Raw genomic sequence first — 24120 nt, forward strand, 5'->3', positions numbered from 1 at the left:
CATTGATTGTCAAGGCCAAGTGAAGTTTGAGGATCCAAGACTTCAGAGGCATCACACTGGGTTCTAAGCCCAGAAGACTTGATCCAGAGGTGTTCTTTCTGTATCTCTGTCTCTACTTGCAGAGAGACAGCCATCATAATGCTCACATTTTCTAAGAACTTGCAGCATCCATTCTACTTTCCTCTTCTGTCTTCAGGTTCTGCCTCTACACTGTTCTTCACAGCTGCAAAGTTGTCCATGTATGCATTGTGTGGATGACTGGTTTTGGTGGGGAAAACTGGAAAAAGTCAAGAGGAAGACAGAGATTAACATCTGGGCAGAAATATGGGTTTTTCTAAAGCAACCTTAATTTTTTTTGACATAAAAGAAAAACAAAGACTATTCCAAGAATCCTCAAATATCAGGTTTTGAAGTGACTCCTCCCAGGCGGAGAGTAGGCATCATTTCCATATGGAAAACTGAATGAATTAGTAGGAATCTGGCAATCTTGTGCAGTTCCCTGGTCTGTCTTTCTGCAAAGCCAGTCCTTTATGCTTTAGAGAATCTCTTCATAAATTCACGGCCATTGTTAGCCAACTGATTAAGAGAAGAGGAGAAATCTCTGGCTTCCTGGAGTCAGCTGGATGTTCTGTAGCAGGCTAATCAAGCAAGGTTTTCTTCCAGAATGCCTACCGTGTAAGTAGGACTTTTTCTCTTTGATCCAGGTGTCCTGCTCAGGACCCTCCCTTTATAGAACTCTGATTCTTAATTCCTTTGTTGGGTCTCATGGGTCCTTTGTGGACTCTAACTTACCTTCACAGGCTTGTTAATGACCAGAAATGCCAGATACTCCCCATTTGCAAGGAATGACTTGTCGTTTCCCAAAATACATCCTGGGTTCTCTTGCTCCACAGTTTTGCCCGTTACTTCCCTTCTGCTGAGAATGCTGTTCTCCAACCACTCTAGTCAAATTCTGATCCACTGTCCACTGGAAATGCCATGATCATCTTGTAAAACAGTCTACCATCCTTCCAGAATAACATAACCTCTTGTGTACTGGTGTTACCAGGGCTTTTATGCATTTATGCTATCCCAGCTTGCTAGGCCGCAGCTAAGATGTGCATGGTTATCTCTTCTTGTGAGGCAGGTGGCTTCCTAATAGTGGCTTCCACATAGCTATACTCACCCATGTATCTTCGACTCTTCCTGGCACAGGCCCTTGGATTCTGCACAGCCTCCATAAATGGGATATGGTAATATTGCTAATGATCACACAGGAATATAAAAAGGACATAATACAGAAACTTACTAAAAGGAAAAAGAGAAAGAGGAAAAATAGCAAGATTCTTTTAAGACTCAAGAGCTGTGGCAAGTAACCCTGTCAAAAGAAGGAAAAAGCTGGAGAAAATGATGAGATGAGCTTTTGAAAAAGTCATCCGTGTTTCTAGCTTTCTAATGGACTTAGAAGTGGTTTTTTGACAAGGAGTCATGGGCTGGACTATCTAGGTGAGACTTACCCCGTTTTCTGTGATAACTGGATTGCCCTGTAGACAGCAGAAGGTGTCAGCTGGTAGTGGTCAGCAGCCCATAATAGTAAGAATCCAAGGGACAAGCTTCAGCAGGTTTCTCATTGAAGAGCTCCAGTGCACAAGTTGAAGCATGCAGAAGTGCAAGTATATTTATGTAGATTATTTTACTGACTGAGGTAAGCCAGGAATCTTCTGGAATTAGTCATACCCTATACCTGTTTATAGAACCACAAAAGGCACAGGGGTAGAAACTGTCGAAAAGACATATATTGCCTAACCATTGCCACCCCCTCCACTCCACTACCACCCTTTTCCCCATCACTGCCCCATGAAAAACTGCTGGCTATCCTTTCCAAGTAGTGTTTCCTTTTCTTCATGTTTCTCATTGTAAGTCTGTGATAAGAAGACTATGTTTCAGACATTTCCAGAAGTGTCAGGATAGAAAAGATAGCACCAATCAGTGGCTGATAAGATTAACCACCTGGGGAAATTAATGAAACTGTGCTTGAATGGAGGTGTTACATGTGCGGGGGGCGGGGGGAACCGATGAATTCAGCTCCATTCTTTGACAATCAGTTCTATATTTTTATATCTTTCTGAGAGCTGTTGGGTGTGAGGTGAATGAGTTCCACTGCCAAGGCTAAGTGGCTTCCAAACTCTGACAGAGACGCCGCTGGTGGTGTGCCACTCAGTAGCCGTGAGGTCTGTATCTTGAGCTGGGTGAGTAAGATCTGCTGCTGTCCATCTGTTTACCTCACAGAGAGTTATTCCTTCACCTAGCAGAGGCCTAACCCGGTATCCGACATAGAGTTGTGCTCAGTAAATATTGGGTGTATATGACTAAGAGACATTCATTTAATTAAGAAAACAGAAAGATGACATTTAGGGGTGGGCAGTTAGTGCAGTGGTTGGTTAAGATGTCGCTTGGGACACCTGAATCCCGTATCAGAGTGCCTGGATTCCAGTACTAACTCTCCTAATGCACCTTTGGAGGCAGCAGATAATGGCTCAAGTGCCTGAGTCTCTGCCACTCTAGTAGGAGATCCAGGTCCTGACACCTGGCTTTAGCCTGGCCCAGGCCAAATGTTACAGGCATTTGGGGAATGAGCCAGTGGATGGAAGACCTCTCTTTGTCTCCCTCTCGCTTGTTCTGCCTTTCAAATAAAATGAAATATTTTTAAAAGGATATGGGAAAATGGAATTAAAATATGTCCATTTTCTTAAAAAAGAAACATGACACAATACTTGGCAATAGTTACAAGCTATATAGCTGCAAGAGAGAAATCTAACACTACGTGTAAAACTAAACACTACGGGTAAAGAGAAACCAGAGGAAGTAGAGGAAAGACTTGTTTCAATGTGCATTTATGGATATAATGAGGAATAAAATGGAAAATGCACAAGAAAGTAAAACTCAATATTTCAGGGAAATTTCACCTGCCTGTAGACCTAGAACTGTCTGTATTCAGAGTGCTTCTAAGGACAGTGTTCTGGAAATTCATGAGAGATGTCTCCTAAGGAAAAATCTCCCTTTCCACAGATGACCTGAAATCTTCGGAACTTTCTAAAGTTTTCATCTCTAGTCCCTCTCACTTCAGCCCAGTAATTGCACATTGAAAGAAGGACACATTTCAAATCGCAACCTTACCAATCCAAATCATTCTGGTAGAACTGTGCTTTCTCATGCATGATCAAAGCAAATACGCTGGGGCTGGTGCCATAGTGCAGGTTAATCCTCCACCCTGCGGCACTGGCATCCCGTATGGGTGCCGGTTCTAGTCCCAGTTGCTCCTCTTCCAGTCCAGCTCTCTGTTATGGGCCCCTGCACCCACATGGGAGACTGGGAAGAAGTACCTGGCTCCTGGCTTTGTATCAGTGCAGCTCCAGCCATTGCAGCCATTTGGGGAGTGAACCAACAGAAGGAAGACCTTTCTCTCTGTCTTTCCCTCTCACTGTCTGTAATTCTATATCTCAAATAAATAAATAAAATCTTTAAAAAAAAGTAAATACCCAGTTGCCCTTTCCTATGTGGCTGAAGACACCAACTCTTCCCAGGGTTTTTGAAGCCTGATGGTGGTAGCAAGGGCAGGGGGCAGAGGGGGAATGCTCCTGTGAGGGGAGCTCGGAGTGATGGGAGCATCGCATCAGTGGGGACATCAGGATGCAAGGTGTGTGACTTTGCATCTGGCTCCTTTCATCATCCACCGTCACAGGCCCATGGGGAGGATGCTTTGTCTTACCAAAGCATACTCACTGCTTTTAGCTAGGTGATGCATTTCATAAAGAAGTACCAGTGGTTCGTTCTCTCTCTCTCTCTCTCTCCTCCTTCCCCTCTTCCTTTCCCTTTACCTCTCTCTCCTTGTCTCTGTAACGCTGCTATCAACTAACTAAATAAATCTGAAAGCAAGAATAGACTATGGAAAGGAAAGACCAATTTCTTTCTGTCTAGCAAACATTTCCTGGATTTTATCTTTGCAATCTTTAAAGAGCCATCAGGAGCCTCCAAGCTTTTCTCTTTTACATCCCATTTGACAACATAGTTAATTTAACACATAGTTTTCCGTTTCTAAAGTGTATGCTGCACCAGGCACAATAGATGCAAAGATAACTAAAACAACCTCTACCTACTGGCAACTTCTAACTTAATAAGGAATATAGCTATATTGTCAGACAGTTGGAATGGTTTCTTTAGTTTGTGGCTGTAAGCATCTGCCTAAGGGATATGTTAACAGAGCTCTCACACATCTTACTTATTTTTATGAGAGCGAGCGTACTTGTGCTCCTGTCTACTGGTTCACTCCCCAGATCTTTGCAATCGCTGGAGCTGAGACAAGGTGAATCAAGGAACTGGGAACTTGATCCTAGTTCCATGGCAGGAACCCAATCACTTAATCCATCATCTAATGCTCCCCAGGGTCTGCATTCACAAGAAACTGGATTCGGGAACTGATCCAAGAACTAAACCCAGTTACTCTGATGCAGGATATAGGTGTCATAACCTGCATCCTAACCACCAGGCAAAATGCCCATCCCTCTCATATAATTTTTCTTTTCTCCCCAGTTGTTTTCAAATTCCTTGAAGGTGGTGTCTGGGTTTGTGCTCCCCTATGTCTCTCCTAGATGATGTCCTCAATAGCTGATAATTGAAATGTGTCTAGTTACATAGTTTACAATGAATTCACTTAATTATTGTTTTTTAAATATATGTTTTATAGTTTAAACCTGAAATCACTAGAAGAAAGGAAAGGGGATCGCAAATTCAGACTGAATGGCAAATTCATTACCTGGCATGAACATTGCATCTTCTGTGAAAGACCAAAAATACTTAATTGCTTCAGTAAAAAGACCTCCATGTTGTCCTAATTTGGAAATACAACTGACTATTCATTACAACAATGTTGTCGAGTGGCCAAAAATGTGTGTGGCATTTATTGTGATCTTACACATTACCATCTATGGTAAATCAGAAAAGGGGCACAAGTGCTGCCATCAATGTTTAATGATGTATGAAATAGCTGCCACTAAAATGTACCATTAAGAAAAGCTGAAACCGGTGCCCAACAAAGACCTGATGAAATATCGAGATCTTTGTGGTCAAGGCAATGTCTCCCAGTTTGGAAACGGATGAGCATCAAGTACCCTTACAGCATAAAGAAACTAAGATAAATTCATGGAGGTGGAGAAATGGCGGGAATGCCGCTTTTGGAAAAGGAAGTGATTGGTGGAACAATTAAGGCTTGCATCTGTGTGAGTTCATGAAGCCTCTTGCTACCTAGTACAGTCATGGCTTGTTTTTAAATCTTCAGTTTCGTTAATCCATTGAAACAAAACCTAAAATTTAGATAACAATCAAAAATCCTCATCATCCAAAGTCATCTTTATTAGTTGGAATTGCAATAAGCAAATCTTGGATCCTTGAAAGAAACGCCAACAGCAAAACTCCTATTACTATTATTTCTCTGCTTTTATAAACACAAGCTGGGAACCACAATGATATCTTTGGTTTAAAATGCTTAGTGCTATGGCATCAAACTTCTCAGGATCATTCTAATGAGTTCCTTATAGTAAACTATTTAGAAACTACAAAGGATTTTATATCCTCCCAGGAAGATTATATTGTTCTTAAAAAGAAAAAACGATGTGAAAGGATTATAAAAGTCTGTTTATGCTTGCTTAGTAAAAGGAGAGTTTTAAGGTCTATTTCTTCATAGTTTTCACCAAATTGATCACACATCTTGTCTTGGTGTATTATGGTCCTGTGGACTGCCACTTCTGTTACATGATATGGTTGGAGTAAAAGTCTAAGATAAAGTGTCTAGGTAATATAAGAATATCTCTTAATCTTGTTCTGTTGCTTTGTGTGGATGCTGTTAATCAGCAAGGGACACAGTCCCTTTCCCTGAGCTTTTAAAGAAGTTTGGTGAGATGGGGAGATGGGGCACAACCACACAAGTTCAGAGAGGCAGATCCAGAAAGGAAATACCTCGTTCTCTTTTCCTTTTCCAAATGACTTACACATATCAAAAGTACCCTAGTGTGGAAGAAAGGAGGACTATATGTTGAGTCATTCAGGAAAGGTAGTGGATGTGAAATTGATAGTAGCTCTGAAGGAGCCAGCTTTTGCAACCAGAGAAGGAAGCAGAAGGACGTGAGAATGGAGAGAATTCTGAGCCAAGGGGCAGGGGGCTGTGTCTGACATGGGCTCAGTTTCAGATGGAAAGGGGAACAGTACAGCAATCTAACGTTCTGGAGCGGGTGATGGTGGAGCATGGGGTGGGATTGTTTACAACACAAGCATAAATTAGGATAGATAGAGATCACCTTTCTTGTCAGGCTAAGGATTTAGCATTTTATCCAAAGTCCAAGGTATTATCTTTTGCTAAGGTATTTCAAGATTCCATTGGTCAATAGCAAAAGAATGTTTAAAACTGTTTATCCCAGAGGTTAAAATGTTGGCTGCTATTTCAAATATTTCTCCACCAGACAAATGGAACATTTGAATCTGTAAAGGAGGTACTTTCAAAAAGTTTATGGAAAATGGAATTAAAAGATAAGTCTATTTTGCTGTAAAAATTCTTTGAAATTCAAGCATATGAGGGGCCTTCTCAAAAGTTCCTGGAAAATGTGTGTTATGAAGAAACTATGCATGGATTTCAAACTTTTTACACCAAAATAAACTGATCTTTTAATTCCACTTCCCCATGAACTTTTTGAAGTACCTTTGTTCTTTTTTGTCACTGTTTATATCAAGTGCACTCTAATTTATTTATTATTTCATTTGGTTGATTTTTAAGTAGGGCTGGTGTATATTAACTCTAGTCAAATTGGTTGGTGAGATGGAAAAGATGTCTGAATGTTTTTGTGACAAAAAATATATTTGGAGACTTGGGTAGATATCCCAAGTGGAAAGCACACAGGGTATTACTGGTTTTTATTTTCTATTTAGGTTCTCTATCACAATTAAGTACCCATTAAAGAGTGAACCACTAAAAGGAAAGCTCTGATTGTAAATTATTTTATGGGAGAGTCAGTTTTCATGTTCTGGCCCAGGTGAAAGTACCAGAAAATACAGTGTCCTTTGCTTGTGACTAACAAATGCTATAAACCCCCTCTTCTCTTTATTCTACTCTTCAGTTTTCCCTGTGAGGAAGTTCACTTTAAAGAAATATTTATTTTACTAGGAGTATCTGAATTGAGCCAAATTGTTAAGGCAAAGTATGTTAGAAAGTAATTGATGGACATCAAAGGATATATATTATCAGGTTATCAAAGGGCTTGAATGATTTCATGGTTAGCACTAACTGGAAGTTTTTCATTTTTGCCCCATACAAAGGGAATCCAGGTGTTCACAGCTGCATGTAGGTAAGTGCTCAAGGGCTATAAATCTGGCCAGTATTAGACAGAGTTAGCCTTGCAGGTTTTGCTGGTGGTTGCCACCCAGCTCAGCGTCTTTTTTTTTTTTTTAAGATGTATTTATTTATTTGAAAGTCAGAGTTACACAGAGAGGGAGAGGCACAGAGAGAGAGGTCTTCCATCTGCTGGTTCACTCCCTGGCTGGCCGCAACAACCGGAGCTGCATGGCTCCAAAGCCAGGAGCTTCCTCCCAGGTCTTCCCACATGGGTGCAGGGGCCCAAGAACTTGGGCCATCTTCCACTGCTTTCCCAGGCCACAGCAGAGAGCTGGATCAGAAGAGGAGCAGCCATGAAAAGCCCATGAGAGTATTTCAGGCATGGAAAGCCAAGACACTCTGGCAAAAAGATCTCTGTGAGTGAGATCCCAGTGGAAAGAACAGGTCTTCAAAGAGGGAGGTGCCTTTCTCTGAAGGGAGGAGAGAACCTCCACTTTGACTATGACCTTGTCTAAACAAGATAAGAGCCGGAGAACTCAAGGGGCTTCCATAGCCTTGGAAACTCATGACTGGTGCATAGGGAGATTACTGATGCCATAAACAGGAGTGTCAATTTGTAAAGTCAACAACAGGAGTCACTGTGCACTTACTCCTCATGTAGGATCTCTGTCCTTAATGTGCTGTACACTGAGGCTTAATGCTATAACGAGTACTCAAACAGTATATTTCACTTTGTGTTTCTATGGGGGTGCAAACTGTTGAAATCTTTACTTAATGTACACTAAACTGATCTTCTGTTAAAAAAAAAAAAAAGAAAAGAAAAGAAACTATCAATTCCCAACTTGACTCTCACTGGGATTAAACATGACAATAGGTCTGATCTGATTTCATCATCATTTAAAAAAAAATCATCTATTATTTTTCACTTTATGTTTCTGTGTGGGAACAAACTGTTGAAATCCTTACTTAAGGTATACTAAGCTGATCTTCTGTATACTAAGATAATCGAAAATGAATCTTGATGTGAATGGAAGGGGAGAGGGAGTGGGAAAGGGGAGGGTGGTGGGTGGGAGGGACGGTATGGGGGGGAAAGCCATTGTAACCCATGAGACGTACTTTGGAAATTTATATTCATTAAATAAAAGATAAAAAAAAAAAAAAAAAAAAAAAAAAAAAAAAAAGGAGCAGCCATGATTCAAACCGGCACCCATATGGGATGCCAGCACCACAGGCAGCGGCCCCAGGTCAGCATCTTTTATCTACACAGATCTAAAGTATCTGATATTTGTTCCCTGTGCAATAGTTAATTCAGAATTAAGGCTATTTCTGTGTTTTCTTCAGAATTCAATTAAAGTTAAAAACAGAGGCAAGTTTGTACGCTTTAAAGTTCAGATCTATGAACCCGACATCCATGTTCTTCCTATTCTACATTCCTTGCTTGATTCATTTCTCTCACCCCTCTCCTCCAGTTTTCTCCCTCTCTTTTATTTTTAAATTTTTCATCATTAATTACATTTATTTGAAAGACAGAGAGACAGCATGCTCCTATCCACAGCTTACTCTTCAAATGCCCCCAACAGCCGAGATTGAGCCAGTCTGAAGCCAAGAGCCAGGAACTCTATCCAGGTCTCCCATAAGGATAGCAGGAATGCGCAGCTTGAGTTAACGTTAATTAACTTGAGTTAATGCGCTCCTGCCTCCCAGGGTGCACAGTAGCAGAAATTTGGAACTGGAAATGGAGTAGGGACTGGAAATCAGGATTCCAGTCATCTTATCTGGTGTTCCTAAGCCCACCCCTCACCGCTTTTCATTCTACTGGTTTTCCACTCTTCCTTATCCTAACCTCTTGATGTAGCCACCTGAGAGAAGAGAGAAAATAAGCCTAAACTTTTCTTCTTAAATTTTGGGAGTCAGTTGTTAGCAGTCTGGTATAGAATCACCAAAAGGGAAGACTGCAACTTTTTCTCCACCCATAGAATTCCTCGTATCTGACAATTTTCACATTGCTAAAGTTGCCATTTAATGCTTTCTTGCCTCCTGACTCTATCTAAATCTGTGGAGCTCATAAGCCAACATATTACTTTGAACAAAAGAGCTTTATTACCTTCCATAAAATCCTTAACTCCCTAAATTCCTAAACTATATCTGGATTCAGCCAACATGTCCATAAACTCCTGAAGTTTTACTGAGCTGTAGTTCAGTGTTTTCACATCTTCTGCCAATCTTTAGCAATCTTTAGCCAATTTTTTGTAGCCTCCAGGTCAGCATACATATTCCAATATTTTCTGCTTTACCAACTGGCACAAACTCAAGGAGGGTGAGGTAGCATTCAATAGCTACCTCTACTAGTTACGTTTCTTTTCACTTAGTGGTGCCAAATGTTTTAAAAATCAGACTTTAAAATGCTGATAAGGGGAACCTATGGTCCTTAGATGATCTCCAAACACGAAATCCTTACACTTGGAGCTCTCTGCCTGTTACTCCCATGTCATTTCTTGTGGATGTTGCAGAGAGCACACAGCAGGGAAATTGAGAGAGTGCTTGCCAAGGTTCGCCCATGCCTGAGACCTCAGCTGCTGACCAAGTGTTCAGGTACCCCGGGGATATGGGTACATGCCTTTGGGGATCATTTGGTATTTCCTATCCATATTTGGTATAGTCTGCTCTCCAGAAATCCCTTTAATATGTGTAATTAAATGTATATGAGTGTTTTCTTCCTCTTCAGTTGAATTCTTTTTATTTAAGATTTATTTATTTATTTATTTGAAAGGCAGAGTTACAGAGAGAGAAGCAGAGAGAGAGAGAGAGGCAGAGAGAGAGCGAGCTTCCATCTGCTGTTTCACTCCCCAGATAGCCACAACATCAAGGGCTGGGCCAGGTTGAAACCAGGAGTCAGGGGCTTTATCCAGGCCTCCCACGTGTGTGCTTTGGCCATCCCCTGCTGCTTTCCCAGGTGCATCAGTAGAATTTCACTCCTGAAGTTTTGTTACACAGATGAGTAAATTATAAAAGAAACCCATGTCCATGTAATCTCTTTAATGGACAATATACCTTTTCACTCTTAAATCTTAATCTCTGAACTACATGCTCTTCTCCTTTTCTTTAATTTTTTTCTCTACTTCCTCAGCCTCCCACAAGCATAGAAAGAACTTAGCATCAGAGATGGGGACAGGAAGGTTGGTCAGTAAGCTTGATTCCCCTCTGTGTTCTCACCCAAGAATGGGGGAACAAGGCCATGCCCAGGCCTTTAAGAAAATGAGAAGCACTTTGGGAAAGAGCTCCCTACCCAGAACTAAAAGACAACATTAAAGTTCATGGGCATAGACGCCAGCTTTCTCTTCTAATCCACAAACACAGACCATCAGGGCGAGGACTGAAGTCCTGACACCCTGAGAGGAGTTGTGCAGAACCTGGCACCACACACCATGGCCCCTCTCCCTACCTCTCTGAATCCTTCAAGGAGGATCACCTCATTCCATTTTCTGAAGAATGGTCAGAAAGGTGCTCCAGTTTCCACCAATTCATGCATAAAGAAACCTGGTTTTAACAAACAGGTAATCTGTTCAGGACTCCCCTAGTAACCAGAGTAGAGATGATGGAATTAGGGAACCCAACTGTGAGACATTGACGTCCTAGGATACAGCACAATCCTGGCACACTGGTCGTCTTAGGACGGACACTGGTTCTGCTTGACACCAACCTCTTTGCTTAACCTTCATGTGGTACTGGCCCAACTGTTAGCTCAAAGTTGTGATAGTATTTGACTTGTCAGCATAAGGACAGGCACATCATAGTTCCAGAAAGGCTCTTGCTGTGGTGGGTCTGTGAGTCCTTGCTCCTCTGTTTTGCAACTCTTTCCCTTCCTGCTGTGCTCATAATCTGTTATTCCATGAGTAGCCAGCAGCTGAAGGCAGGTTGATTCTCTTTCTTGGGCTGCTGTGAGTGTTGGATGCCTTAGGGCCTTGTGGGGTGTTCTGCATGAGGAGAAGAAGCCAGGTTGCATTAGGAGTCAGGTCTCTATCTTATTTCTGGTAATTAGCTTAGGAAGAAAAGGATTCAAATCTCTAAACCTACCATCACATCTTATGATTTCTTTTTCATGCTAAATATATATCCTATTCCTTAACTGAATTTATATCCATAATTTCACATGCTTTTCATAAAAAGGGACTGCAAAGTGGTATAAGCTTCATGCTCAACAAGCCCACATCTGCCTCTGTGAGTCCCTTTCTTGCTACCCACGTTTCTTTCTCCCTGCCCTGGATGGGGCTTCCATTTATCTCTCTCTCTATATATATATATACATATACTCTCAGTAATAAGTTTTGAGCAATCCCTTAACACTTGTATATTTGTTTATAAGTATAAGCATAAAGAAGTTACATGCAGAACATAATAAATGAAAATTCAAAATACAGTACTAATAACCAATGGTAGAAGTTTTAATGGTCTTTTTTTTCTTCAATAGACAATCATAGGAACAGTCATTGGTCCGCACTACTAGTAAGGCAGATTTGGTCTAAGTGGTTTCTTGATCTGCCATTTCTCTTTTTTTTTTTTTTAATTTATTTGAAAGGCCGAGTTACAAAGAGGGGGCTGAGAGAGAGAGAGAGAGAGAGAAATCCTCCATCTGCTAGTTCACTCCCCAAATACCTGAAACAGTCAGGGTTGGGCCTGGCCAAAGCCAGGAGCCAGAAACTGCATTCGGATCTCCCAGATGGGTGTCAGGGACCCACATACTTGAGTCATCACCTGCTAGCTCCCAAGGTACACATTAGCAGGAAGCTGAATCAGAAACAAAACTGAGACTCAAACTCAGGCACTTCAATAAGGAATGGAGCATCCCAAGTGACAGTTTAACTCATTGTACCACAATGCCTATTTACCCTCATCTCTTTTTTTTTTTCCAAAGATTTATTTATTTGAAAGAGTTACACAGAGAGAGGAGAGGCAGAGAGAGAGAGAGAGAGAGCTTCCCATCTGATTGTTCACTCCCCAAGAGCCAGGAGCTTCTTCTGGGTCTCCCAAGCGGGTGCAGGGGCCCAAGGAGTTGGGCCATCTTCTACTGCTTTCCCAGGCCATAGCAGAGAGCTGGATCAGAAGTGGAACAGCTGGGACACGAACTGGCATCCATATGGGATGCCAGCGCTTCAGGCCAAGGCTTTAACCTGCTGTGCCACACACAGCTCTGGTCCCACCCTCATCTTTTTAAAAAGTTTATTTTAGACCAGGCTTTTCTAGAACTAGATATACAGTGATACTGCAGGGATTATTCAGAAATCTATTGAATGTTATACCTTCTTAAAATTGTAGCTCTTCTTCCCAGCCCCCAATTAAAATTTCCTTGCAGCAACCTCATTGATCTAATTGATGAAATTTGTAATAAATTAATATTACTAAGGTAGAATTTCAGAATATATTTTTGAAAGTAGACTATTATTAAAATATTTAAAATTTGCTTCTATATTTATTACACTTATTACCTATTAGAAACCACTACAAAAATAGCTGATGGGCTCAGCTATTCTAAGGGGCTAAGAGCCAATAATTACCTAACACGTTATCCCTCCAGAGGCATATGAATCTTAGCCAACATTTCTTGAGAACTTTCAGGAATACTGTAGAAATCACTAGGGTGGTAGGATCAAACAAGGTATACTGGTAGGATCAAATAAGGGTATGGAAGGAGAGAGCTTTTGAAGACAGTACCAAGACTCCATTTCCATGTGCTTCTGGAGCATGCTACTCTTTAAGGGTCCTCTCTTTCAGATACAGTGGGATGAACTCAAACTTTCACTTAAGACAAGCAGGAGATGCGACTGTTGAAGTAGAAAGATGGCTACTATACAACATTACGAACTCAGGTCTCATCCCAGTTCTGCCACTTACAATGTGTGCTTTGGCAAGTCACTGTCAGGACCTCAGTCCCTACAGTAGGAATCTCAGATCTCTTTGAAACACAGTGGGGCAATGTAGCCTTGAGCTCCATTTCAGCTCTGTGGGCTGTTCTTTTGGTGGTACAGTGTTTCTACAGGATGCTAGAGAGGTCTGTGGACAGGGTTAGTGCCTGAGTTATAACTCACTTTGTCTACGCCCATGTGGGGTTTAGGCCAAATGATTCCACCTTCAATTTGTGTTTAATCTCACAGACAATTTCCTTGTTATTTAATGACTCTGATGCACATGTGTCTCTACATGGGAATTTTTAAAGCCTTTCACATGGGCAAGTTCTAGTCTGCCTGCCTAGCCCTGAATTAAATTAATAATTAGCCATACATAATGATCTAGGTATTAATCCCTGAATCATAAGATTGAAAAACTCCTTGAGAGGATTTCTATTGTCTCTGTGTACTCTTGTTTTCCCCTGCTCATATTAAGATGCTCATTATTGAGTGTGTGCTCTCTAGCTTCACCTGTAAACACCCTCCCCATCTTCCACAGCAACTTAAGTGAGGTGTTCGCCACACAATCTCCTTGCATTTACCTGATCACACCCAACTTTGCTGTGCATTGCACCTCTCACAGGCTGCCCAGCTCCTCCCTTGTGGTCTCATGATTCTTGGACATCACTGTCCCTACGTTGATACCAAATGCCTTTACTCTTAAGAATGCTTTCCTTTTCTGCCTTTCACTTCTTTCTACTTCTCCCATGTAAAAGGGCATCTAGGATCTTTCTAGTCTTAGAATCACTGCACCTTCTTAGAATCATTTTTTAGTGACACAGTTAATGTATTATTTTTGAGATGCATCAAGTTCTCCTTATAAATTGATAATGCATGCCACTAAAGGCTTCTTCAGTGTTCTGCCTCTAAGAAAACGACCTATTGTGCCAAAACATTCTTGCCTGACCTCTGAATCACTGAACACCAAACCACAACCCATTCTTTCTCCTAAACCAGGGTATCCAAGTACCTTTCCTGTATAAAGGTATGTTGACATGATGTGAGGTTGGAGTTTAACTTCCACTAGTAAATATTCTGAAGATGAATAATAAAATGGATTATTGAGATAATTGCAGCTGCATGGGACTGTGTAGAAAGGCCCCAAAGGAAAGTCAGAAGGCTGCCAGCTACCTATGATGGTAATTAACTTACAAAGTGCTGGTGATGGGAGGGCCTGCCCATGGCTCTTCCTCTCCTGTGCTTAGAGAAAGGGAAGCTAGAGGAATGGGTCAGGAGTCTGGGACAGGTATAATTCTCCTTCCCTAGAACAGCCACAGAAGATGAAGCCACTGCATAGTTGAGATCCCTGCTTCTTTGAATCTACCCAGCACATGCACTGGGCAGTCAGCAGTGGGAGCTTGAGCCTGGTTATTAATTTTAGTAGAAGCAGGTATTTATCGTTTTAAATGATATCTATGGAAAAGCAACAGAGGGATAATCATTTGTTTCTAATCATCGTCCTTAATTTGTTTTAACCACTAGAACAGGCCCAAGTAAAACTGAGGCAGAGATTTCAGGACCCAGTGGGAAGCCACCTTGGTGTCAGCTACTATTTATTGAGTACCTACTATGTACCAGTACTCCAATATTTAATCAGTCCTCAGCAAAGTGCAGGTTCCAATACTTGCCCTCAAAGAGTTGTTCTGAGTGCTTCAATGATGTGACATATCACACAATATTGGACACTTGATCTGCCCTCAAAATTGGCAGTAATTACTTTGTTCTTATTTCATCATCACAAAAAAGCCAGTGAGGTAACAGGCATCCAACCTACAATGTCATTTGGCTCCTCTGCCTAATACCTTCAAGGTCTCATGCACAGAAAATAATAATAATGCTACTGAATTTGCAACAGGCTACAATTTACATAATGCATTTACATATGTTATCTTCTTTAATATTCAAACGCTACTTTTGAAGTAAGAATTAGTTTCTACATTTCAGAAATGAATATTTGAGTTGGAGAGCACTCAAATGACTTGTTCAAGGTCACACAATTAACACAGGCCTCAAACCTATCAGAATTCACTGGTGAAAAGACTATGTTCTCAAAGTTATGACTGTGATGGCATTAAGTTTGCCTTCCATTCCTAATCCAAAATATTTCTCCCTCATTTAAATAGTCCTAGAATCTTCCCACTAAGAGCACACATTTGATATCTTGGACTTCCAAAAGGTTCTTGTATACATGATAATATTCCCCGAGGGATAGGTGACATAATAAGCCATACTTCAAACTTTTCTAAATAATGCATTCACATATTTGTGATTGTATTAGGTTCCTGTGGCTATTGTAAAAGACTACTACAAACTTCGTGTCTTAGAATCAACAAATTCATTATCTCACAATTCCAGAGGCCAGAAATCCCAAATCAGTATGACTATATTAGGGGTGGGGATGTCAGGGATCCAGATTCTTATCTCTGAACACAAAAGAATTGGAGGATAAGACATGGTTAGCAGAAAAATAAGATTTATTAGCAAATCAAAAGAACATAGTTAAGAGGAAGTATGGGCACACTTTAAAGTGAGTTGCAATCCATGATGTTCAGGGTCATCCCTTTATGTGATCTGTGTCTGGGCAGAGTTTTCCAGGAAAGGATAGATACTTCAAGGAATTTGGTGACAGCCCTATTTCTGGCTTTTTTAGGAACTGTTGGAAGTATCATGACATCAGGTGCATGACTGGAGTGGGAATAACAGCCATAGTAACTTATTATAGTGGTATTATAATTGGCTATAGGTCATCAAGGGGACACAGTCAGCAGCCATGTTGGAAATTTTCAGCAGGTACTGGCTGTGGGAGGAGCTTTGCTGCAGTTAGGTTTTCAGGCTGCCAGCCATTGGAGGAATTTTAGAGTTGGCCCGGGTGGTGAGGGTATGCTGACGTCTTTCCTCCAGCTCTCTGTCTGCTCTCTTTCTATAACCTTACCTAGACAACTGAACCAAAATCAGGGCCTGGCCCTCTGAGATTGTCAGGAGGAAACTGCTCTTCCCTCTTTCAGCTTCTGATGGCTGCTACAATTCGTAGGCTTGTAGTCCTGTAGGGTTAGGGAGAAATGAGAAGTGCTTGCTCATGGATATGTTTTTTGGGAGAGGGGGCTGCAGTGATGAAAATGGTTTAAAATCGACAGGTGTGATGACTATACAACTCTGCATATTAAAAAAAAACCCCGTATTGAATCGCACACTTTAAATGGGTAGATTGTATGCTGTGTAAATTTTATCTTAATAAAGCTATTTAAAGTGAATATGATAGAGCTATATGAACCAATAAAGATAGCTGTTTTTGTCTTTTTAAATAAAAGTTATAGAATGAACAGTTTAAATAAATATATGATACATTTCAGTGTTTAGAATACAAGGCATATAAAGATGTGCACATCTAATAACATATATACACGTGTGTGTGTGTGTGTGTGTGTGTGTAGAGGAAGAGGCAGAGTGAGAGAAAGAGAAATGGGAGGTGAACATGCCATCCTGGATAGTCAACTCTTGACAGTTGGATTGGTGGAAGGGTGGAAAGGGGATTTCACTTATTATTCCCAATCATTAGGAAGATGCAAGTACTGAAAAACTAAAGGAAAAAAGAGAGAGATTACTTTGTCTGCACATAACAAGATGTCTTTGGCGTTCCCTTACGGCTGCTGCAAACGTGATGGAGCAGCTGGGACTCGAACCCATGCCCACATGGGATGCCGGCACCACAGGCAGTAGCTACCCCAGTGTACTATGCAGTGACAGCCTTTGCATGTCTTCAAGAAGTACTTCTAGGGCCGGCTCTGTGGTGTAGCGGGTAAAGCCACCACCTGTGGTGCCAGCATCCCATATGGGCATGGGTTCGAGTCCCAGCTGCTCCATTTCTGATCCATCTCTCTGCTATGGCCTAGGAAGGCAACAGAAGATGGCCTAAATCCGTGGGTCTCTGCACCCATGTGGGAGGCCTGGAAGAATCTCCTGGCTTCCGGCTTCGGATTGGCCCAGCTCCGCCTAGTGCAGCCATTTGGGGAGTGAACCAGCAAATGGAAGATAGCTCTCTCTCTCTGCTTCTGCCTCTCTGTAACTCCACCTTTTAAATAAATAAATACATTTTTTAAAAAAGAAAAACACTTATTCATTTAGTGGCTAAATAATAACAATAATAAATTAAACCCTATCGCCCAAAGATAGGCATTGTTCCCATTTTGGTGTCTAATACCTCTTTAATTTTTTTCCTCTTTCTCTATCTCTCTCTCTACACACACACACACACACACATATGTAAGAGTATATATGCAGAGGTGTATATGTAGTATGTATCAATAGGATGATATTGTATTTCTTTTCTTCTAACCTGCTCTCTCAAAATCATGGAGATGCAGTGTCAATGGATATGGATAAAATCTTTCTTTTAATGGCTACATTGCTATTTCATTCTTTTTATTGAACCAGTTCCCTGTTTACAGACACTCATGTTTTCCCCTATTGTAAACAGTGCTGCAGTGACCCTTGCTCTCCCTGTGTTCTGACACCATGGTAAGAGAGCATCCATCTCTGTGAGATAAAGTGACATTGCCAGTCAAGCAAAAAGATCCACCAATGCTATGAGACATTTACAATTATCATAAATAAAAATCAGAATTGCTCTTGCTTTTTTCTCCATGAATATTTTTTCTCTTTCTCAAAAAAGTAACATTTTTTAAATGTTTAAATTTATTTTTTAAAATGTTTTTTAAATGTTTTAAACATGTTTTAAAATGTTTAAATTTTTAAAGGAAAAAAAATTTCAAAAGGAATCCTTTCAGGTAAGGGAAAAACTGAAACCATGAATTCAAAAGACATATTAAAGGGGAAAAAAACCTCTCCTTCCTGATATTAATTTCCTGCATTTAAAAATAAAAGTCCATTTCTTCAGTTGTTTTAAAAGGGAGACTACCATGTTATTTATCCTGAAAAGAACAGATTACATTAAGGCCTGACACAAATTGACAAAAGCCAGAGGATTCAAACTGAGCACTGTCCCTGTATCCCTAACTCAAGCATTTTAAAGAAAAAAAAAAGTTTTAAGGAAAAGATTGTGCTCCAATCAAAGCATGCCTTTAAAGAATATAGTAGTAACTCAGTAGGAAAGTTAAAACTGTATCTAGCCTTTCATGCTTTCATTGTGAGAACTGAAAACATTTCTTTATGAACACACTAAAAAAGCATAATGGGAGAGACCTCGCTGAATTAGTGGCTGGGGAGAGTAAGAATCCAGCCAGCCTGACACACAGAACAACCCTGCATCTGCAAAGGCAGAGAGGAAGACATAAACTACCTTGTAATTAACCTGCACGGAAGTGACTGCCTATATCCCAGGAGTGGAAGAGAGCTAGGAGGGAATACACTGTAGGGAATCTGTGCATGTCCTTATCCTAATGACCATTAAATATAACAGAAGCCATTTATTCTCCAAGCCAGTCTTTCTGAATGATCATTTGTACTTGAACTTGCCGTTACCCAATGCTGTCTTCTGCCAGTTGTCTAATCTTTGCCAATTGCCTTCTAACACATCATTTGTAAAGGGCCCACTCAGATTTACCATACTTTCCTTCTTTCAATCTTCACCACCTTCTTGTGCTTCCCACCCCCTCTCAGCTTCCCACCCACACCCACAGCTGAAACTGCTAGGTCCCCTGGGAATCCTGTCAACACAGCAGATTGTAAAGAGTGGTGGAAGAGCCCTCTTATCACACATGATAAGACCACTTGTTAATCAGTTAATCCAAAGTTACTTCAAGTGGGGACTGATTTAAAATGAGGCTATACTTAAACATTTATTTTAATGCATATCCACTTGGCATCTGTTGATGAAGGGATGAGGGTGCTTCCTGCTGTCTGGACCCTCTGGAGTTTCATGGCATCTTGTATAAACCATATCCACATTGCATTTCTACAATTTCCAGCCAGGGGTTTCTTTGAGAAAACTTAATGATATTTGCAAAGCAATTTCACTGCCAAAAAGCTGTCCACATTCTTTACAGCTTTTTCTAAAAGATTTTATGGTTGTCTTACCCACCCCTATTTCTACTGCCTACTTTCTAAAAACTTTACCCCTTAGGGCCTGCATTATGATGCAGCAGGTTAAGTCACTGAGATACCAGTTCTTGTCCCAGCTGCTCCACTTCCGATCCAACTCCTTGCTAATGGCCTCTGAAAGCAGTGGATGAGGGCCCAAGTATAAGAGCCTCAGCCACCCACGTTTGAGACTGGAACAAGCTCTTGGCTCCTGGCTTTGGCCCAGCCCAGAGCTGACCATCACAGCCATCTAGGGAAGCGAACCAGCAGATGGAAAATCTCTCTCTCTTTCTCTAACTCTGACTTTCAAAATAAATAACTAAATCTCAAAAAAAAAAAAAAAAAAACAAACAAAAAAAAATAAAGTTCATCCCATCAAGTCTTTCCAAAGCACTTAGCTTTGCCTTTCATAGATTCATAAAAAAGACATTCATATTTTGACTGATAAATGGCATCACTCTATTTAAAAGGGCAATGACAAACAGGTTTGGAAACAAACTAAAAATACCACTGGTTCTTGGTGTGTACTACGTTCACCTGGTAGGGAGCCACTAGCAATCATCTTATAGTGGGTTTTATGGAGAGAGCAGTTGCTAATCAGTTTGGTGGGTCTGATTTGGCAAAGCAACTAAATGGATACTAATTAAAAACACTTCTCCAGCGGGACAGGCATTCAGCATAGCAGTTAAGAAGCCTCAGGCATGCCCATATCCGATATTGAATGCCTGGTTTAAGTCCTTGCTCCTCTTCTCATTCTAGCTTCCTGCTACTGGACACCCTAGGAAAAAGAAGATGATGGGTCAAATTGTTGGGTCCCTGCCACCCATGTGGGAGACCCAATTTGAGTTCTGGGCTCCTGACTTCAGTTTGGCCCAGCCCTGGCTGTTATGAGCATTTAGTTAGTGAACAAGTAGATGGAAAAATCTCTCTCTCTCTGCCTTTCAAATTAAAAAAAGAAAATGTATCTTTTAATTGAGAAAGAATATGGTAAAAGTTACAATATCTTTTTAAAAATAACCTTCTACAGATCCCCCAAGCTATATATTTTGGCATCTGAGCAATTTATGATAACCGCTAAAGAAACCCGTGACATAGTTGATTACCATAAACTTACTTTGTGACCAAAGTAAGGGTACTATTTAAAGGCACCAAGATAGCTTGGATGCTGTCCAATTAAAACACCTACTAGTCATTAAGCACCTGGAAGATGTGCTGTGTCCTCAATGACTGCTAGTTCTGACCATTGAGAGCTCATGTTCTGGACCTTACTCACAAGTGATTAAGCAATGTTCTGCTGTTTCTTCCAACTTGGAAAGTTTTTATGAAGCCATACATGTGCCTAGAACTTCCTCTCATGGGGTCCATGAGAGATTCAAGTGTTTGTGCTTTCCCTCGATAGGAGTCATCACAGAATTATCATTGAGACACAGACTCTCATGGGCAATAGCAAGAAGACAACAGTAAGGGAGGCCGGCATGATAAGCTATACATTAAGTATGAATATATGGCATATAGTATACATTTTTATATGCTACATTAAAAAACAGGTTTACTACACATAACTTTCAACCACATATATTCTCTTGTCTTTTTCTCCAAGCGTCCTGCATGTTTTAATTTTTAAACCTGAGGATGATGCTTACTTTTATGCTTTGCTTAGTTTATATAAACCAGAGCATGCTTTTCACATGCAGCTTCTTGTTTGCAAATAAACCCAGCTGTTGGAGGGCACCGCATATCATCTAATTACAGAAAATAATCGTGAATATCTTTTAGTATCCTCCTGTCCTACCCTGGTTTCCAACCACTTGGTAAGGGCCTCTTTCATTTCAGGAAACATTTATTCTGGTATTACTTTCTTTCTTTCTTTTTTTCTTTCCAACTCATTCTAAAAGAGTGTGCCATTGGCAGCTGGAGAGCCCTTTTCAGTTCTCCTCTGACAGACCACAGGGAGGCCACAGCTGAAGGAAGGGAAGCCGTGGCCATCTGAACAGATGAGCGCAGACTTTTATTTTGAACTCCCTCTAAAGGGAGACAGGACCCAACAGATTCAAACACTTGCTTGGAAAAAAGAAAAAAGAAAGCTCCAAACTACTTTACAGTGTTAGCCCAAGCTCCCGAATGCCAAGTCCCAACCCATAATAAATTTTATTGCAATGTTATAAACTCCTGAAAAGAGGAACTTGGAATAAAGTGCTGACACAAGCCGTGAGATCCGTGCCACTTCATTCTTGTGGGCTCTGTCCTGACATCAGCACACGTCTAGGGTAAAACCCCAAAAACTAAAAAATTGTTTTGCCCATCAGACAGATTCTTTGATTTTTCTCTTAAGCTAATTTTAATAAAAAGAACTGGGGTGGGGGAGGCCTCATCAAAGACGAATCAGGACTCTTGCAAACAATATATGACTGGGTGTGGATGCTCATGGTTTGGACCTCAAAGACTTATTTAGCCAAAGTTAAATTCATCTTGCAAATAAAGCAGACCTATGGGGGGAGGGTTGTGGGAGGTGATTATTCATTTAAATGACAGTTTTATGTACTATAATTATAGTCATTAATGTAGGCACAATTACTTTATCATACATTACCCGGATCAAAGAAGACTTCTCAAGAATCAGTTGTCAGCATATAGAGTCAATACAGAAATTAAACTAAATAGCAACTGGAAAATTTTGCTTAAATGATGCCCTAGAGGTTAAAGCAACAATAAGTGGAAGTTGCAGAGTGAGAAAATTAAAAAGACACACTAGAGGTCACTGTTGCTGCTTGAGCAGAAGTTGTATCCATATATACATGTGTTCATATGTAATAACACTTTATATATGTGTAAAAGAATATACTTATGTTATGTACTCTGTGTGAATGTTGGCAAAACACTAAAAAGGTTGGTTCCTTCATTAAGCTAAAAAAGTATGTCATGGTATTTTTTCTGGAAGGTATGTAAACAAATATTTACAGATAGAATATAAAAACAAGTCTTAATTTTCATATCATATCAAATACTTCATTTCTGGTGAAAAAAGTCTTGTAACTAGTTTGTACATTTTTAAAACACCTTTCATCTCTATATTCACTTAGATCCAAAAGCAGAAGTAATTGAGAAATCCCGGTTGCCATGCTGTTTCTTATTAGGGGAAATGATCCCACCTCTTAGCACTGTACAAAACTGTGAGATTGTTAAATAGGGATAATATATTTAGTCCCACCTTTGAAGCTGTATGGGGAAAGAGTTTTTTAGGTACAGTAAGTCTGAAAAATGTTGGGACAGGCATGGGAATTGTTAGTAAAAGATTTCAACTCTACATACATAAAAGGAAATTATTTTAGGAAAATAACTGTTCTCCCTGGTGGGCCATTGTAAATGTAATGAATCTAACAGAAAGAATTCCCTTCTTTGTAGCTCCCGCAGGAGACTCAAGATCTGTCTGCCTCCCACCAAGACTTCAGGTGCTCAAAGGTGCTCAATGATGCATTTTGTTCATAGAGAAGCAGCAGATCCTTCCCAAAAACTCACAACTAGGCCTGAGTGAATTAACAGAAAAAATTAAATGCTGAAAGGTGTACCCCAAGAAGAGCATCATCTATTCGCAAAGAAGGAAATCCATAAGTGCATTAATGCCCATCAGTGTTCTTGTTAAAGTGTTAGGGTATAGGAATTGGTACGACAAACATCAGCCCAGAGTCTGAGGTTCCAGCGTAGGTCTTGACATGATGTTTGCAGAACTTCCTTGCCTTCTGTCCCTTGCACAGAAAACATGCACTTGTTTGATCGCGCCAAGCCTACCAAAAATGAAAAACGGAGTGAGGGGCAGGAAACTGCTCTGTACTTTTCTTTGCTGAATTTGTACAGGACTCTCCATTGTGTTTTTGGCTTTGTCCACATAGATGATCACAGTCCTGGGAATGATTAAAGTTCAAAGAGTTGGGTAATAACTTCAGTAACTGGGTGCTTTCTACAAGTTCCCCAGGCATGGGCAAAATAGATTTTGAATTTAATTTGGGTATTTCAATGGAGAACTCCATATTTCTAAGAGTAGTTTCCAAGTATCCTTTGTTAAATTAGTGGTTGCAGTGACAGAAGGCCATTAGGCGGCTCACAGCCCTAACAGGCATCAGAAGTGCGTGCTGTGCCAGTGCGACACTTGGTGTGGAGAACAGTGTATGTGATGGACTGGGTGCCTTTACTGTCCAGCGTGGGTGAAATGGGAAAGGTCTTGAGTGTTCCAAGGCTGATTTTCTCCTTGTTAAAAGGATATAAGAATTTCTGCCTCTCCAGGAAAGATGATATAAGTTATTGGTTGTAAGTGGTTGGCAACCAGGCTGAGCATGGGAAAAGCTTTAAGTAAATGTCAATGGTCATTGTTGTCACAGAGGAAGTCCATGGAACTCCTGTTGGCCTCTCAAAGAGGGACCAGTGCTGTGTTTACATTTACAAGCAGTTTTGCAACAACAACAGCAACATAAGAAAACAGCAGTTGAAGACAGCAGCTTGTTGTTTGAGGCAGGGCAGGAGCAGAGGCAGAGAGGCTGAAACAGGTCTTAATTAACAGTTGTGTTTCTGTTTTCCAGTTTTGCGTATACAAAGTTAAACTTGGACTTTAGGGAAAATAGGACACTTTACTATTATAACATAAAACTATTACCATACATTCTTTAGTTAAGAAAATTGAATACATTTTGTTAACCAAAAAAAAAAAAAAAAAAAGGACGCTAAATATGTTTGAGTTTTGCGCCTTGTAACAATTTTTTGAAAATGCCCTATTATCCACAGCCTGGTTGGAGG

At 40.5% G+C, this 24120-nt stretch overlaps 1 protein-coding gene across 1 annotated transcript in view; it reads right to left on the minus strand.

Moving 5' to 3' along the window:
• Nucleotides 1-145: 145 nt before the first annotated feature.
• The window catches only part of ETAA1 (ETAA1 activator of ATR kinase), a 123874-nt gene continuing 99899 nt past the window's right edge, over nt 146-24120 (minus strand). Inside the window, exons 9-11 of the transcript XR_011386605.1 lie at nt 11058-11331; nt 1497-1723; nt 146-277 (exon numbers count right to left, since the gene is read on the minus strand). The gene's annotated coding sequence lies outside the window, so the exon portion shown is untranslated. The remainder of the gene's footprint in view (nt 278-1496; nt 1724-11057; nt 11332-24120) is intronic.

Source organism: Oryctolagus cuniculus, chromosome 2 (assembly GCF_964237555.1).
Source record: "Oryctolagus cuniculus chromosome 2, mOryCun1.1, whole genome shotgun sequence".
In the NCBI taxonomy this organism is placed as follows: domain Eukaryota; kingdom Metazoa; phylum Chordata; class Mammalia; order Lagomorpha; family Leporidae; genus Oryctolagus; species Oryctolagus cuniculus.